The sequence below is a fragment of the Mastacembelus armatus genome, chromosome 18 (genome assembly GCF_900324485.2).
Source record: "Mastacembelus armatus chromosome 18, fMasArm1.2, whole genome shotgun sequence".
Classification (NCBI taxonomy): domain Eukaryota; kingdom Metazoa; phylum Chordata; class Actinopteri; order Synbranchiformes; family Mastacembelidae; genus Mastacembelus; species Mastacembelus armatus.
In genome coordinates, this window is record NC_046650.1 from 8,858,972 (window position 1) to 8,872,668 (window position 13,697).

The 13,697-nt window shown below is 38.8% G+C and overlaps 1 protein-coding gene across 2 annotated transcripts in view; it reads left to right on the forward strand.

Moving 5' to 3' along the window:
* Window positions 1-7,778: 7,778 nt before the first annotated feature.
* The window catches only part of LOC113145813 (wiskott-Aldrich syndrome protein family member 3), a 30,575-nt gene continuing 24,656 nt past the window's right edge, over window positions 7,779-13,697 (forward strand). For both annotated transcript variants that reach the window (XM_026332905.1, XM_026332913.1), the window contains exon 1: window positions 7,779-8,017. The gene's annotated coding sequence lies outside the window, so the exon portion shown is untranslated. The remainder of the gene's footprint in view (window positions 8,018-13,697) is intronic.

Here is a 13,697-nt window from a genome sequence, read left to right on the forward strand (position 1 = left end):
AAATCTTTGCTTTTTGGTATTCAGTGCATCTTTGGAAAACACATTTTTGAATGAGCAAAAAGTTTTCCCTCCTTAACTCTACTTTTATAAAATGAATGACTTTTATTCAAGGATTGCATTACTCACCTCCATGATTTTCTAGTGTGCTGCAAGTCAACATTTTTCACATATGCTCTGATGATGTATTTTAGTTGCGGTTTTGAGCTATAACTTGGTGGTAATATCAGACTCTTTGATCTCTGCTCTACAGTCTGTTCAGCCTGAGTCACCAGAACCCAGAGTGTGACTCAGAGAGCTAATACTTTTAGATTTCATCTGTTGTATAAGATGGACAGAAAGTCAATACTCTAAGAGACGGACCCCTGACTTTATCATGACAAGCCAGTAAGTCACAGCTCTGTCACAGCGATTTTCTTCCCTCGTCCCACGTTATCAATATCTGACCGGCACTGTAATTTCTCCACACTACATCTCCATCAACCAAAATATTATGTGGATTTTAACGGATTGTGGTGGCAAATTAGCAACAAGTTCACCTCTAAGGAGACAATATAGTAGATATAACTGAAAACTGAAATGTACTGTATGCATTTAGTGATTTGCTTTGTAGGTTTAGTCCAATAGAGCTAAATGTTCTTAAAGAAATATAGTGAGAAAGGTTTTAGGTGACTCCAGCAATTTTACAGCAAGTTTTCTTGTCAGGTAGAATATGGCTTATTTCAAAACGGTTGTTCTTGTTCTTCTGTTCTTCTGTAGTTCTTGAGGAGTTTCCTAAATTAAAATAAATGAATGAACCTGATGTTACTGATGTCATCAGGGTTATCTCACTTGGATTCTGAGCCTCTTCTAAAACTGGAGGACGTGCACAGGGGGGTGTTAATGAAAGATACACTCAATGCATTATGGGAAATGTAGTGTCTCAGCCTTTGCCTCTGTTTATATTTCTGTTTTTAGAACCCAACTATCTGTACTAGAAGTCTAATACTAAATTGCTGGAGTAGACCTTGAAATGCAAAAAATGGCAAACAGCTAATTTACAGTTTTCCTTCCATCCTACCAGTTGTTATAAAAGTAAGTGTTACTCTCCCACTGTAATTAATATTTGATTTTAGTAATAACCCTTTCTGCAAAAAAAATGCAACCACCTGAATGTACAACCTTTGTAATTGTGATCAAGGTCAAAGAGCAAAGGTCAAAGCCTGCAGTGGAACAAATCAAACCCGAAGCATGAGGTCTGAAGCTACTCGTGTGTACAATTAGAATGAAACCCTGGGAGTCACTTCATTCTAATTGTACACATCTCTGTATAATTTATCCACTGTTTGTGTGCTACAGACTTACACAGTGGTCACTTGCACCACTTTCTCTCCACAAGGAGAGGTCTACAGAGCTAATGCTGGCAAGCCAACACCAAGGTTTGACCTACAAATATTGTGCATGTTTGAAGTGTTATTCAAAAGGTTCTCTCTGCCTCACTCTGTTTTTTCTGCTCTCTCTTTAATGAAACGGCACAGGAAAGAAGGAAAGAACAAACAAAGAGCAGTCAACAAACTGCGCATTGCAAACAGCATGCAGGCATTTCATCCTAATGAAAATGCAAAAAACCAACAACAACATAAACAGGAATGAAAAAAAATGAAGAGAGGACTCAGAACTTAGGTGAATGAGTCATGTTTGATCCATCCAGGTTTGAGCAAACAAAGAGCTACAGACAGGCCAGCCAACTCAGTAAGTCGCAATGTAATAACTATGTGTTACCTGTGTACCTGTGTGTGTACCAGGCCTGGTTCAAATTGCTATCTGAAACTGATTCAGTCATTTTTCTGGGTTTTTATCGATTGACACGATGGATAGAATTGGGTTGTCCCTGCAGATGCCAATCCTGTCCAGTTCATGGTTCAGACAGGTGAAAGCAATCACTCTCAGAAAGTATTTGGAAGGATTTCAACTAATAATTCAATTCAGGACTGATGTACAGAAATAGTTGGAGCCATTTATTGACAGAGTTTCATTTTAAAACATTTGAAGAGGGCTGATTTGGAGTTTTTCTCCCCTCCAGGACTTTTTTTTTTTTTTTTTGTTGCCAGGCAACAATGCATTATGAAAGAACTGTTTCAGAAACATATGTAGTATATTTCAAAAATAGGTTAACTCTATGAGTGAAATGTTTCATGCTCAAAAAAAAATCGGAGCATATGCTCAAGCTTCCAGGATAAATCCATGCAAAATTGCTTCAGCACAATATTTAAAAGCAGATAGTGTTGATGTGTACTATAAATGATATGTTTCTTAATATATTTTTATTACCCAGTAAGAATAATTTATATTTTCATTGATCTAGAGATTCAAGGATAATTTAATCATTTTGGGTTTTGCACTTATTTATTTTCTTGCTGAGAGTTCCACACCAGTCTCCTGTCTCTTTTCTCAGTCTGACGTTGGAGTCAGAACATAGTTAGCCCAGATTAACATCACCACTGGAAGCAGAGGGAACAGCTAGCCTTGACGTAAAACTTTTAATAAATCAATGTACCAGCACTTCTAGATCTCACTAATGCACTCATTATGTCTGTTATGTCTTGCTCTTTTTGTGCACAAATGCAAGCTGACAAGTGATTTTATCATTGATATTAAACTAGAACTATTTCTCAGCCTGGAGCTGTAACATCCATTGACAACCGCTCATAAAACAGCAACTTGTCATGTTTACAGTTTGGTTTTTGTACGCAACAAACAAGATGTAATCTCTTAATTAGCGAACTAAAGAAGTGTTAATAGGCAAAAATATTTATAGCTTTAGACAGAGCGGTGCTAGCTGTTTCCTCTTGTCATTGTGGTCATTATGCTAAGATGAGCAGCTGCTGAAATTTATCCACCTTTTCATCTGTCAGCAAGAACATGAAAAGGTGCATTTCCCAACATGTTGAACTGTTTTTAAATTTTTGAGGTCCAGCAGGGAGTGGAAAATAAACTCACCAACAGAAGTCATGAGCTCTCACATTTTTCAAATCTAAAAAAAGAAACCCTCAATATTTTGACTTTTACGAGGCATAAAAAGCTAACGTCCCCATATGGGAAAACCAAAAGTTTTCTAATATGCTGTCGCTTAACTTCACTGCTGCCTCACTTAGCTTAGCCAACATGTAACTCTGTCTATAAACAGCTCTAAAAATATACAGAGTTGCAGGATGTCCAGGAGTTTGGCAAACCCAACTTCCATCATGTACCTAATCTGCACTAAACCGAGGCGTCGGCTCGTTTGCGTTGACACAGATCTGTTGTCTGGTTTGTCTTGCTCTTGTATGATCCAGTGCTTGTGGGTTAGCTATCTTTTTATGTGTCAAACTTTTTTCTGTTAGGCAGTGGCTGTGTTTTTTTTTTTTTTTTTTTTTTTTTATACCATTTTAATTGTGAATGTTTGTCTATGACACATCTTGAGTTTATACTGATCATGCCATTACCCACACAATGTATTTTTTTCTGTGTGATGCTGCTATTTATTTATTAAACTATTATTCTAACGTGTGAGCATTGTCTTATTTGTTAATTAGCCATGTTTTTGCATTAAGCCTGGTCTTGTCAGCAGTGGACCAGACTCTGCGGTAAATCCTCTACACAAACAAGTTATAAAACAGTGTCAGGTCATGCCTTAAATAACAAAACAGTTCTGAAGATAGAAGTGGCTGAGGGGAAGTGAAACGATGACTGCATTTAAATTGGATTAATCTTTGTTTGACTATACATTTCTTTTAGCCCGCTGCAGTACCCAGCCACAGAGCAGCAGACCAAGTCTTTCCCCAGCAAGCAGCCCCTTCCCATTCAATGATAAACGGTTGCACAGCTTGCAGTGTAATTTAATAACAGTATAGGTCCAAGCTCCCTGCACTGGATACCCACCCCATTCTACGTTTATGTGCTTTTCTATCGCTAACATTTGCCAGTCAGTGGAAGCTTTTACCCAAAGTGCTTCATCAGTAGACCTGAACATGGCGCTAATTAAAATTTTAGCCTCGTCTGTGTTTCAGTGTCATGTTCTACCCATTGAGCCATGCTGGAAACCCTCCTGATATCACTGCTATATCCACCCTGGAAAGGTGAGGTTTGCATTTTTTTTTCATATGAGCTGCTCACTTTGATACAACCACATAGGCTAAATGACACTAGTAAAAATATCTGATGACTAAGATACTCTCTTGCCTTGAAATGACTATATGATTAAAGCGAAATGAGCCATTGTGTTTAATTGTAAGTGTTTTTCTAACATTTGCCAGTCAGTGGAAGCTTTTACCGGAAGTGCTTCATCTGTAGAGCTAAACCTGGAGCTAATTCAAATTTTAGCCTCATCTGTGTCATCTTCTGCCCATTGAGCCATGCTGGAAACCCTCCAGATATCACTGCTATATCCACCCTGGAAAGCTGAGGTGTGTTTTTTTTTTATTTTTTTTTTTCATATGAGCTGCTCACTTTCATACAGGCAGGCTGAAAATAGCATGCTAAAGAACATCATTTGATAAATTAAGTGTGGTCATGTGATGTTTGCATATTACAGTACACTGAGAGTTCTAGAGGACTTGATTGGACTTGATAGCACAAAATGACCATGAAATAGGTTTGTGTTTGGTTGGTGGAGCTGTTACTGTATGCCAATGGCCTGTGCCTACCCCACCTGGCTCGGAGATTTCTTTAAAAACATCTTTCAGTTTAAAGAGGCTTTGAAATGCCACATGCATTTTCAGCTATTCAGTGATTGTGTCTAAGTGAGCTAAAAGAAAAAAAGCCTTAAAACCAACAATGTAATGACTAAATGTGCTGCTGTGAGTCATACTTCTCATAAAATTTCTGTTGCATAGCTGCTGTAGGTTGGTGAGTTTAAAGGCTACACAATACATACATAGACACATACAAAATATATATTTACACTGCTACCTAGTACTAACTTCAATTTATTCATAAATAAACCACAGCTACTGTCTTTCAACTTTTCCGCTTGGTTGACGTTCTGATAGGATCACAAATTACTTCTGCACCTTTTAGTTTCACCAGGTGTGAATACCACACAAGAAAAACATCTCAAGAAGCTCCACGAAGTATCACAGATAAGAGTGAACCACAATGGGATGGTTTCTTTTATTTTACACTTTCAGTGAAAGACAATTTTTTAAGCGTTCTGGTTTAAGCGTTCTGGTACCCCTGCCTTTCACCCAAAGAGAGCTGGGATAGGCTCCAGCAGGTCCCTGTGAGCCTACATGGGAATAAGTAGGTATAGATGATGGATGAATGTTGCATTGAACTGACACTGATTGCTTAAACACAGGAGTGAAACACACTGCATCCTTTAAGTTGCACTCTATCTGCCCCTCAAAAATCCCTGTTATAGTCATTAATTAAAATTTCACTGCTGGGAAGTAGATTGGATCCAACTAGCTGCTACACTGCAGATGAAAATGAAAAGGAACTCATTGAGAATACTAATGCAAAAACTACAGATCGGCCTGTAGAGACTTGAAGGGACCATGATGCACAGTTTGGTAAGTATAGTGTGACGTTTTTTAACTTTATGGCTCTTTTATCTCCCGTGGTTATCACTTTAGATATTAGTTTCATTGGGGGAATCATTTAAAAATATTACAGGAATAAATCATTTTAAATGGCTATTTCACAGCAATGTAATAATATGGGATATAATTGCAGTAAATTTATAGATAAAGCCTCCTTTTCCGACAGTCTCAGTGAGACAACTCAGCACCACGGACAGTGACACATGGCTCTAGTCAAAGTAATTTGCGGCGTCATTATAATCAGCACCACGGACAGAGACCGACGCAGAAGACGTCAGTCTTTCAAACATGACGTACCAGCGCCGCTCAGTGGAGCATCTGAGGAAAAGCAGGATAATAGGAAATAGTCCTGTTTTGTTTTTCGGAGATTATGGTAGATTTAATGGTTGTTACATAGAAAGGTCAATCTCATTAAAACATGAAAGGTGTATACAAAATAGGCCTCAGCAACTGTGCAGCAAAAATGTGTTTCCCCTTTTGAGATAGATGTGTTCTTTTCAAAAGTGTATGTGTGTGTGTATATATACACTTTTGAAAAGTCAATGACACACAAACTTTACTTTTGCATATATATGCAAAAGTAAAGTTTGTGTGTCATTGACTTTTGTGAGCCATTTTCTTCTTTGTTGTCACCGTTCAGACGTCAAGCAGGCCAAACACAATGTAACCTGCATTGATCAGTTTAATAATTTCTATACAGGTGCAGATATTTATTGATTGATTTTTGAAAGTCCACCCACCAAATGTATGATTGTCATTGAAGGATAATGTTACATGCACATAGGAAGACACATGGCAAACATGTCGACATGCTTTTTATCTTCTAAGATGTTTTAGATTTGTTATGTTTCCTTTAAAATTTCACATTGCCTATTTTAGTCTTTACTTTTACGATTCCATACTGCAGTTGAATGGAAATTTAGAAAATATACCCCTACATGTGTTTTTTTTTTCTATTATCACTGTGTTTATTTAGCACACGTAATCACCGGAAATAAAAAATATCTGATGACTGAGATACTTCCTTGCCTTGAATTAACTAACTCATTAAAGCGAAATGAACCATCGTCTTTAATTATAGGTGCCATATTCCTCTTTAGATCAGCTACGCGCCCTGTGCTGCTCGACGAAGTGGGTGGTGGTCTCGGCTATCACCGGCAAAGATCGGAGCGCTTCGGATACGCATGCGCCTTTGCTCCAATTTGCTGCATCCCCCTGGTTCGCTTGAGCCGAGGGCTGCGTCAATCTAACAGAAGGCACCACTAGAAATACCGGCAGTCAGGGTGTGTAGGTAGCGTTGAACACACACTTCTTCGAAACAATGACTGTAAGTCACTGTAAAAACTGTAAAAACATTAACTTCTGCTGCTGTTAAACTCTACTACATTAGAGTTGTTTGTTTAGCCTACCCTAAGAAATATGAAGGGGGTGGGCAAATTAGCTGTATCTGAGTGACAGTGATACATTAGGATGTTATCACTAGAAATCTTATTACTTTATGTATAAGGATTAAAACTGCAACTGGCAAAAACAATAAAAAATAAAATTGAAATACTTACTTCTAACCTAAATAATAATTTTATATTTCATTGCACAAAAGTGGTTTGACCATATCAGAACAACACACAGACACAGCCTGGCTTTTATTTGCTAATAGAGTGAAGGGAAAAAATGCTACTGATTCAAATGCATCACTAACTCAGAAATATACCGTTGGCCTACAAGTTAGAAAATAGAAAACAAAGTTTGCGGGTTTAAGGGCCAAGACCCATTTTTAGCTTAAATTTTATTTTAAAAACCCAAGTTATTTTACGCAGTCCTGACATGTTTTCATCAGTTTAAATAATTTGTCATCTGCAGATATTTATTTTATTTATTTATTTATTTATTTTTCAGGCAGCGCGAAAGTGCACCCACCAAAAGTATTATTGTCGTTACATGCACATAGAAAGACACGTAGTAAATATGTCGATATGTTTTTTATCTTCTAAAATGTTTTTGATGCTTAAAAATTACATACCTAGCCTAAATTTATTAAAATACAAACTATGCGTATGTGATGCAATGCAACAATAATACTGTTAAAAATGCAAGGTTCTGAAAACAACGACTTTTATTTTGAAGTTAAAATCGGAAGTGGTGTCCCTGAGGCGGCAACTTGACCCTCGTCAGGTCGACGGTCGCTGCCTTGGAAACCACATAAATCCCGTCCACGCAGCTGGGCTGTGAGCAGGGACCCAGATTTCCTCACTTCAAAGGCTTCCGCTCCTCTTCCTCCTCTTCCTCCTCTTCCTCCTCCACCTCTCTCTCTCTCCATCCATCCATCCATCCATCCAGCCCTGCTCCGCCGAGCTGCGAACATGGACGGTCTGGACTGAGATGAAGACCAGGGGCCTGAGAAAACCAGAGACATAAGCGAGAGAAGAGGAAGAAGGTGACGGGGGGGAGACCGCAGCCAGGTAAACCTGAGCGGATTTTAAATCAGATATGTATGTGACACAGCAATGGCGTGGGCACATGCCTCCTGTGGGAGCGTGTACGACGAGGGAGGGCGCGTTTGTTATTGTTATTGCATCGTACACACGCAGAAAACACAATGAAGCCGCACTTATGGAGAGGCAGCGTGTCGAGCTGCATGCTTATTAACCCGAGCCTATTTATCTGCAGGCTTGAAGCCGAGTGCTGCTGGTTTTCCTCCCATTCCCCCCCCCCCCCCCCCCCCTCTGTAATCGTGACGGTGGTTTTCAACGCCCTGCTCAGGTGTCTCTGCTGTCCCCCTGCAACAAAATGTCACCAGTTGGCTGAATGTGTCAGAGGATTTGGCAGCAAACAGTCTAGTGTCTCTGTGTCGATGAGACAGAGAGCAGTGGAGCTTATACGGGAGGTGTGCAGAGGATTAGTCCGTGCCAGCCATTCTGTCCGCCAATGCTGTTAAAACAACATGTTTTTTAAATGGACTTCTGTATAGAGATGACATGCTTTGGATGTGTCTGTACCTGAAGTCCCAGCACACTTTTTTTTTTTTTTTTCCCTACAGCTCTGGACATTCATAAGTAGGCAATATATATTCAGTATTCTTCCTAAAGGTGTGAAATGCATTATTTTTGGCCTCTTGGGTTACTGTATGTACTTGTCTCAGCTGTTAGTCCCAACCTAAGTAACTAATGTCTTCATTTTTATTATTGTGGATCTTCTTGCTGCTGCTGCTGCTCTTGATATTGCTCCTGTTGCTCTTGTAGATGTGGCTGAAATTCCCTGTCTGTTTCCCGAACACCTGCTGAACCTCAGCCTTCTGGTAGGATTTGTGCAGATCGTTGCTGATTGCTGCTTTTCATGATGTTTTTAGGGCAAGTGATACTTGTGCAAACACTTAGAATAAATTAGTCCGATTTGATCATTCACATTAGAGCTAGAAGAAATTAATCAGTCAGATCAGAAGAGAATTACTCTGCAAACATATTAATAATGCATATAAACATCTAAGTAATTTATCCAGCAAAAAAGTCAGATTTTACTTCATTTCGTGTCTTAATTTCATATATTTTAATATATTTTGAGTAGGAGACGTCTACAAAGCAAGTCATTTGAATACAGTTTGAGCTCTGGGATATTATAGTAAATAATCCAAAGATCTTTATAGGCCCAAATATTAATCAGTTATCCAAAACAAGAATAAGTGGATCTATTAAACACATTTGTTGGTTACAGACTTGAAAAGAAAAATAATACCTTATGTTATATTTCTAATCCTCCCTATGCGGATCGGAGCCCCTGTCAGAATGGTGCTGAGATGTGTTGCAGGGCAGTAAAGGCCAAGTTGTAAAGTAAATCTATCACTAAATTGAAAGTTAAGATAGGATACTATGCTTGTACTCTCCAAGCTCCAGTATTTGTACTCCATTGTTGACCTTGACCTGTTACTCTCTGTCAGTGAACTCTTAAGAATTTTTAGTTTTATCCTTGTTCTGCTTGCAAGGCAGGAAACGTTTTTACATGCAAGTCAGCACAGACGTTAACGATTCTTACACGGGGCCAAAAACCAGTTTTGACTGGGTCATCCTTCATCGTATATTTTATATTCATAATGTTACCTCTGCATTTTGGCATACAAGCCACAGAGTGAAACCAACACAACACTAATATTATAACTGGATAAAGTCAGTGATGGAGAAATGTGAGGCCCCTGCCAATTGAAGCAGTATTTCAGCATTTCCCACAGAAAATAACCAGTCTGTCATTAACAAATATACTAAGTTCTGTTCTGTGAGCTGCAACTGAGACGTTTCACGTCTCAAGTCCAGCCTGGTTGAACGCTGGTTAGATAATACATTTCCTGTGTGTTTGTGTGTTTGTGTGTTTGTGTGTTTGTGTGTGTGTGTGTGTGAGAGAGAGAATCAGACATACAGTACAGAGTTGTATTCATAGGAGACAGTGCTCAAACAAGCTTGTGTTGATTCCTTACATAAGCGAATCATCAAGGAGGGAGGGCAAAGAAGCTGAGTGCTATAAAAGCATGAACGCTTTGACACAACATGCATTTACACACAGTAACTTCAGGGAGTGACACAGACAAAGAAGTGATGATGATGTGCTGTTTCACAAAGGCATGTTTTCTGCTGAAGGCACAAAGGGCAGTCGTTTGTAGTGTTGTTTTTTTAACACAGTTGTCTTTACTACAAATTCTTGAACATAACAGATTATTTTTTGTAATGAATGAATGAGATGAAACAGTGAAGAGTGCAATGAATGATGAATTTGTAATTGGTAACCTGAAAGGTCTTTGGTTTGAGGATGGGATGCTGCAAAAAGAAGTTATTTTGGACTATACAGAAGCAATGACCTAATTTTGCATCTAAGAAACCACCTGATACCTCAGTTTTTATTTTCACTGTGTAGAGCATGGACTTTGCTTTGTGAAAAATAGTTTTTCAGAGATAGAAGCTACTCAAAAAATTTCCTTATAAAAGTTTTACACAAGAACTGTTTTTAAAACACGTGCACTATGTGAAATATGCAGCATTATTCATTATTTTCACTAACACAGATCCTGTGATTAACAATTTTAAAAGAAGTGAGAATATTTAGGAAACCTGTCTGCTTTATTGCCAAGATTTAGATGCAAACATAAATAGTCACCAAATGAATAGACACTTAAAATGTCCACCAAAAAATGTCAAAGCAGGTTTGCTGCCCGCCTGAAAACAACCTTCTGTCTTAGATTCCCAGTATGTTTCTGTCTGCCAGCACCTTCCTGAGTCTTTGCTTGAGATTTAAGGCCGCTGAGCTGTTTGCTGAAGCCCCAGGATGATTAGGATTACACAGGTGAGCGTGTTTTCACAGTCGTCTTTAGTTTTCAGTCACTCATCCAGGAGACTTCCTCTGGGTAAAAGACACAATATATGTTTTCCACATGTATGTAGTCTCTCATGGACATTTGCTGTTTTTACAATATCTCCCAGAGGAGCTTTTTTTTTGTTCCCGAACCTCCAGTCTGTTCCACGTCTTTGAAGTACATCTGGTCGAATTTAAACGTTTCCAGGTGAAAGGAAATGGGATTTGATTGTGTTATTTTAACAGACCTCTGCGTTCTATTGGATTTTCCCTTGAACACGTTGTGTCATCGGTGCGTCTTTTCGTGGCTAATGGTTTGAATGAACTCTGAAGACACGCTGCAGCCTCTTCAGGGTGCACTCAGACTGAGTGATGTGGCCACTCAGAGATCTGCTTCAAGGCTATTCATAGTTTGAATAACCATTCAACATGTTGAGCAGGCTCAGTCATGAGGATACAGAATATATAACTCTGTTCCCATGGAAAGTGGAAGCTGGAAGCAAAAACTGATATCACATTTTTACAGTTAGGTTCAGAGTTAATAGGTCTCTTATGTTGGATAAACTAACGCAGGTGGAAACTCATACTGTTAAAACTTTCTTACACTGGAGCTAGGACTAGATGTTGATGATGATATTATTGATGATATTGTTTCAGATTTGCAGTAGTAGAGATGTAACATAATAATTTAACCTTATTTGGAGCATAGTACTTGTAGAAGTCATTGTTAAGGCAGTGATGCAAGAAGAGGCCTTACACAGGTAACAGTGTAACTGAACAATTCCCTTAAACTGTCTTAAATACTGTAAGTAATGGAAAAACAACTTTATAGCAGATTTTTAGTTGCATATTGTTGATGTTAAAGAAATACCCAAGCTTTAAAACAAACGCTGTCTTATTTATTTCTTCGAAACTCATCATGATTAACCTCTGGCTGCACTGCCACAGTCCAGTTACTTCGTCAGTGCAAACTGCACGTATGTCCAGTCTGTTGATGACACACTGCTGTGGGTGTTAAACTGTACAGTGACATGGATCGTCTCGCTGTGTGCCTCAGTCTGATACTGTATTTGTGTGTGCGCGTTGTGGATGTTACCGTATGAGAATTTCTTTTACACACCAACTTCTCCTGCTCCACAGCCACATCTTCATCTGTTATTTTCACGCCATGCCAGAGGACGTCAGCCTAACTCAGCGATTTCCAGACTCATTAATTGGCATCCTGATGGTTGCTAGAGGCAGTGGTTGGGTGTTTACATGCGGATGTTGCTGGTTGTTTTATCGATGAATCTATCAATCAAGTTTCTCTGTTTTGCCACAGGCTGAGTGTGTGTGTGTGTGTGTGTGTGTTATGTTTGCTAGTGTTTTTTTATTTTTTTAAATGAGGGAAACGTAAGTGATAGGTGGTAGGAGCAAATCTATAACATGATATTTGTACTAATCCCTGTGGTCTTCAAGGTGAGTTACTGATGTGAGATCTGTAAACCTGTTAAATGTCCTGAGGTTTGATGACTTATAAGGTAATGGTGGTGTTTTTGTTGGAAGCCTGCCCTTTTGTCTGTAAATATGTACGTCCAGGTTTTTGGCCCTGATTCAGATTATAGGCCACAGTTTTGTTAGGGTGCCCTGGACAGAACTAAAACAAAAAAAACAAAACTGTCCACAAATGTGATTAAAGGGCTATTCTACAGATTTTATGTATCATTTCTCAGCCTGGACTTGTAGGCGACAAATTGGACCAAAACAGAAATTGGACATGTGCTTTGAAATACGTGGGCATCTAGGGGGATCTGAGAAGAGATGCTGTCAGATCCTGTGTTTTTTGGAAGTTAGCCATTATGTCTGCTGCCTCTTTCCATTTGCTTAATTTAATGGAAGTACAGTACTTTATTAGTAAAAAAAAGGTCAAGGATATGTCAAACTTTCTTTGCTGTTAGCGTTTGAAATTTGAGGATTTGCTGCTTTTGTGTTTTTTATGGCACTAAAGCTCACAGTTGGCACAGTTATTAAGACAAAAAGCATTTTGAATATGTGACTTCAGGCTCTGGGGCCTTGTGATGTTTTATATAGTTTACATTTTATAAATGAACAATAATAATAGTCATACATTCATCAACAATTATTATTCACAGTGCTGCAACAAGCATTTATTTTCATTACCAGTTAATCTTACATTAATTTTCTTGTTTAATGCAGTAACTGATCATCATTACATGCAGCACTCAATCCAAAAACAGCTCTAGGAAGTGTGGTAAATATGGCCTCGTTTGAACCAAACATCTTGTTGCCTGATGTGAGCAAACTCCATATAGCAGGCTCACGTTCACCAGCCCAGCTGCTTTGTGGTGGTGTGCACCACAGGGACCAGAAAAGTGGAATTCTAATGTTGTTGAGTGAGTCTTCCTCGGGACAGAGCAACTCTCTCTGCTGCTCAACAGACAGCTTGGATTTCACTCAACTTTCAGTTCCTCGCTTCCTGTGAGGCACACCGTAGATTTCATGCTGCTGCAAATTTGAAATGTTTCACTTAGAGAAGGCCATCCCAAACTTATTATCATGGTTCTCATGTATGATTCAGGTTAGGACTGGTGTGTTTATTTGTTATCTATCACAAATGCTGGGAGGAAACCCCACACTGTAAATGAGCCTGTCCCAGAGTGCTGAGTGATAGACTCTTGTCAGGATAGTACAATAAAAAATATACGGTGCTCCCTCTAAAACTTACCTCTAAATGATAATGAAGTAATAACTATGTTTAAGGGAAGCCATCAGTACCATGTAGTGTTAGTGTGAGCTCTAGTTCTAACA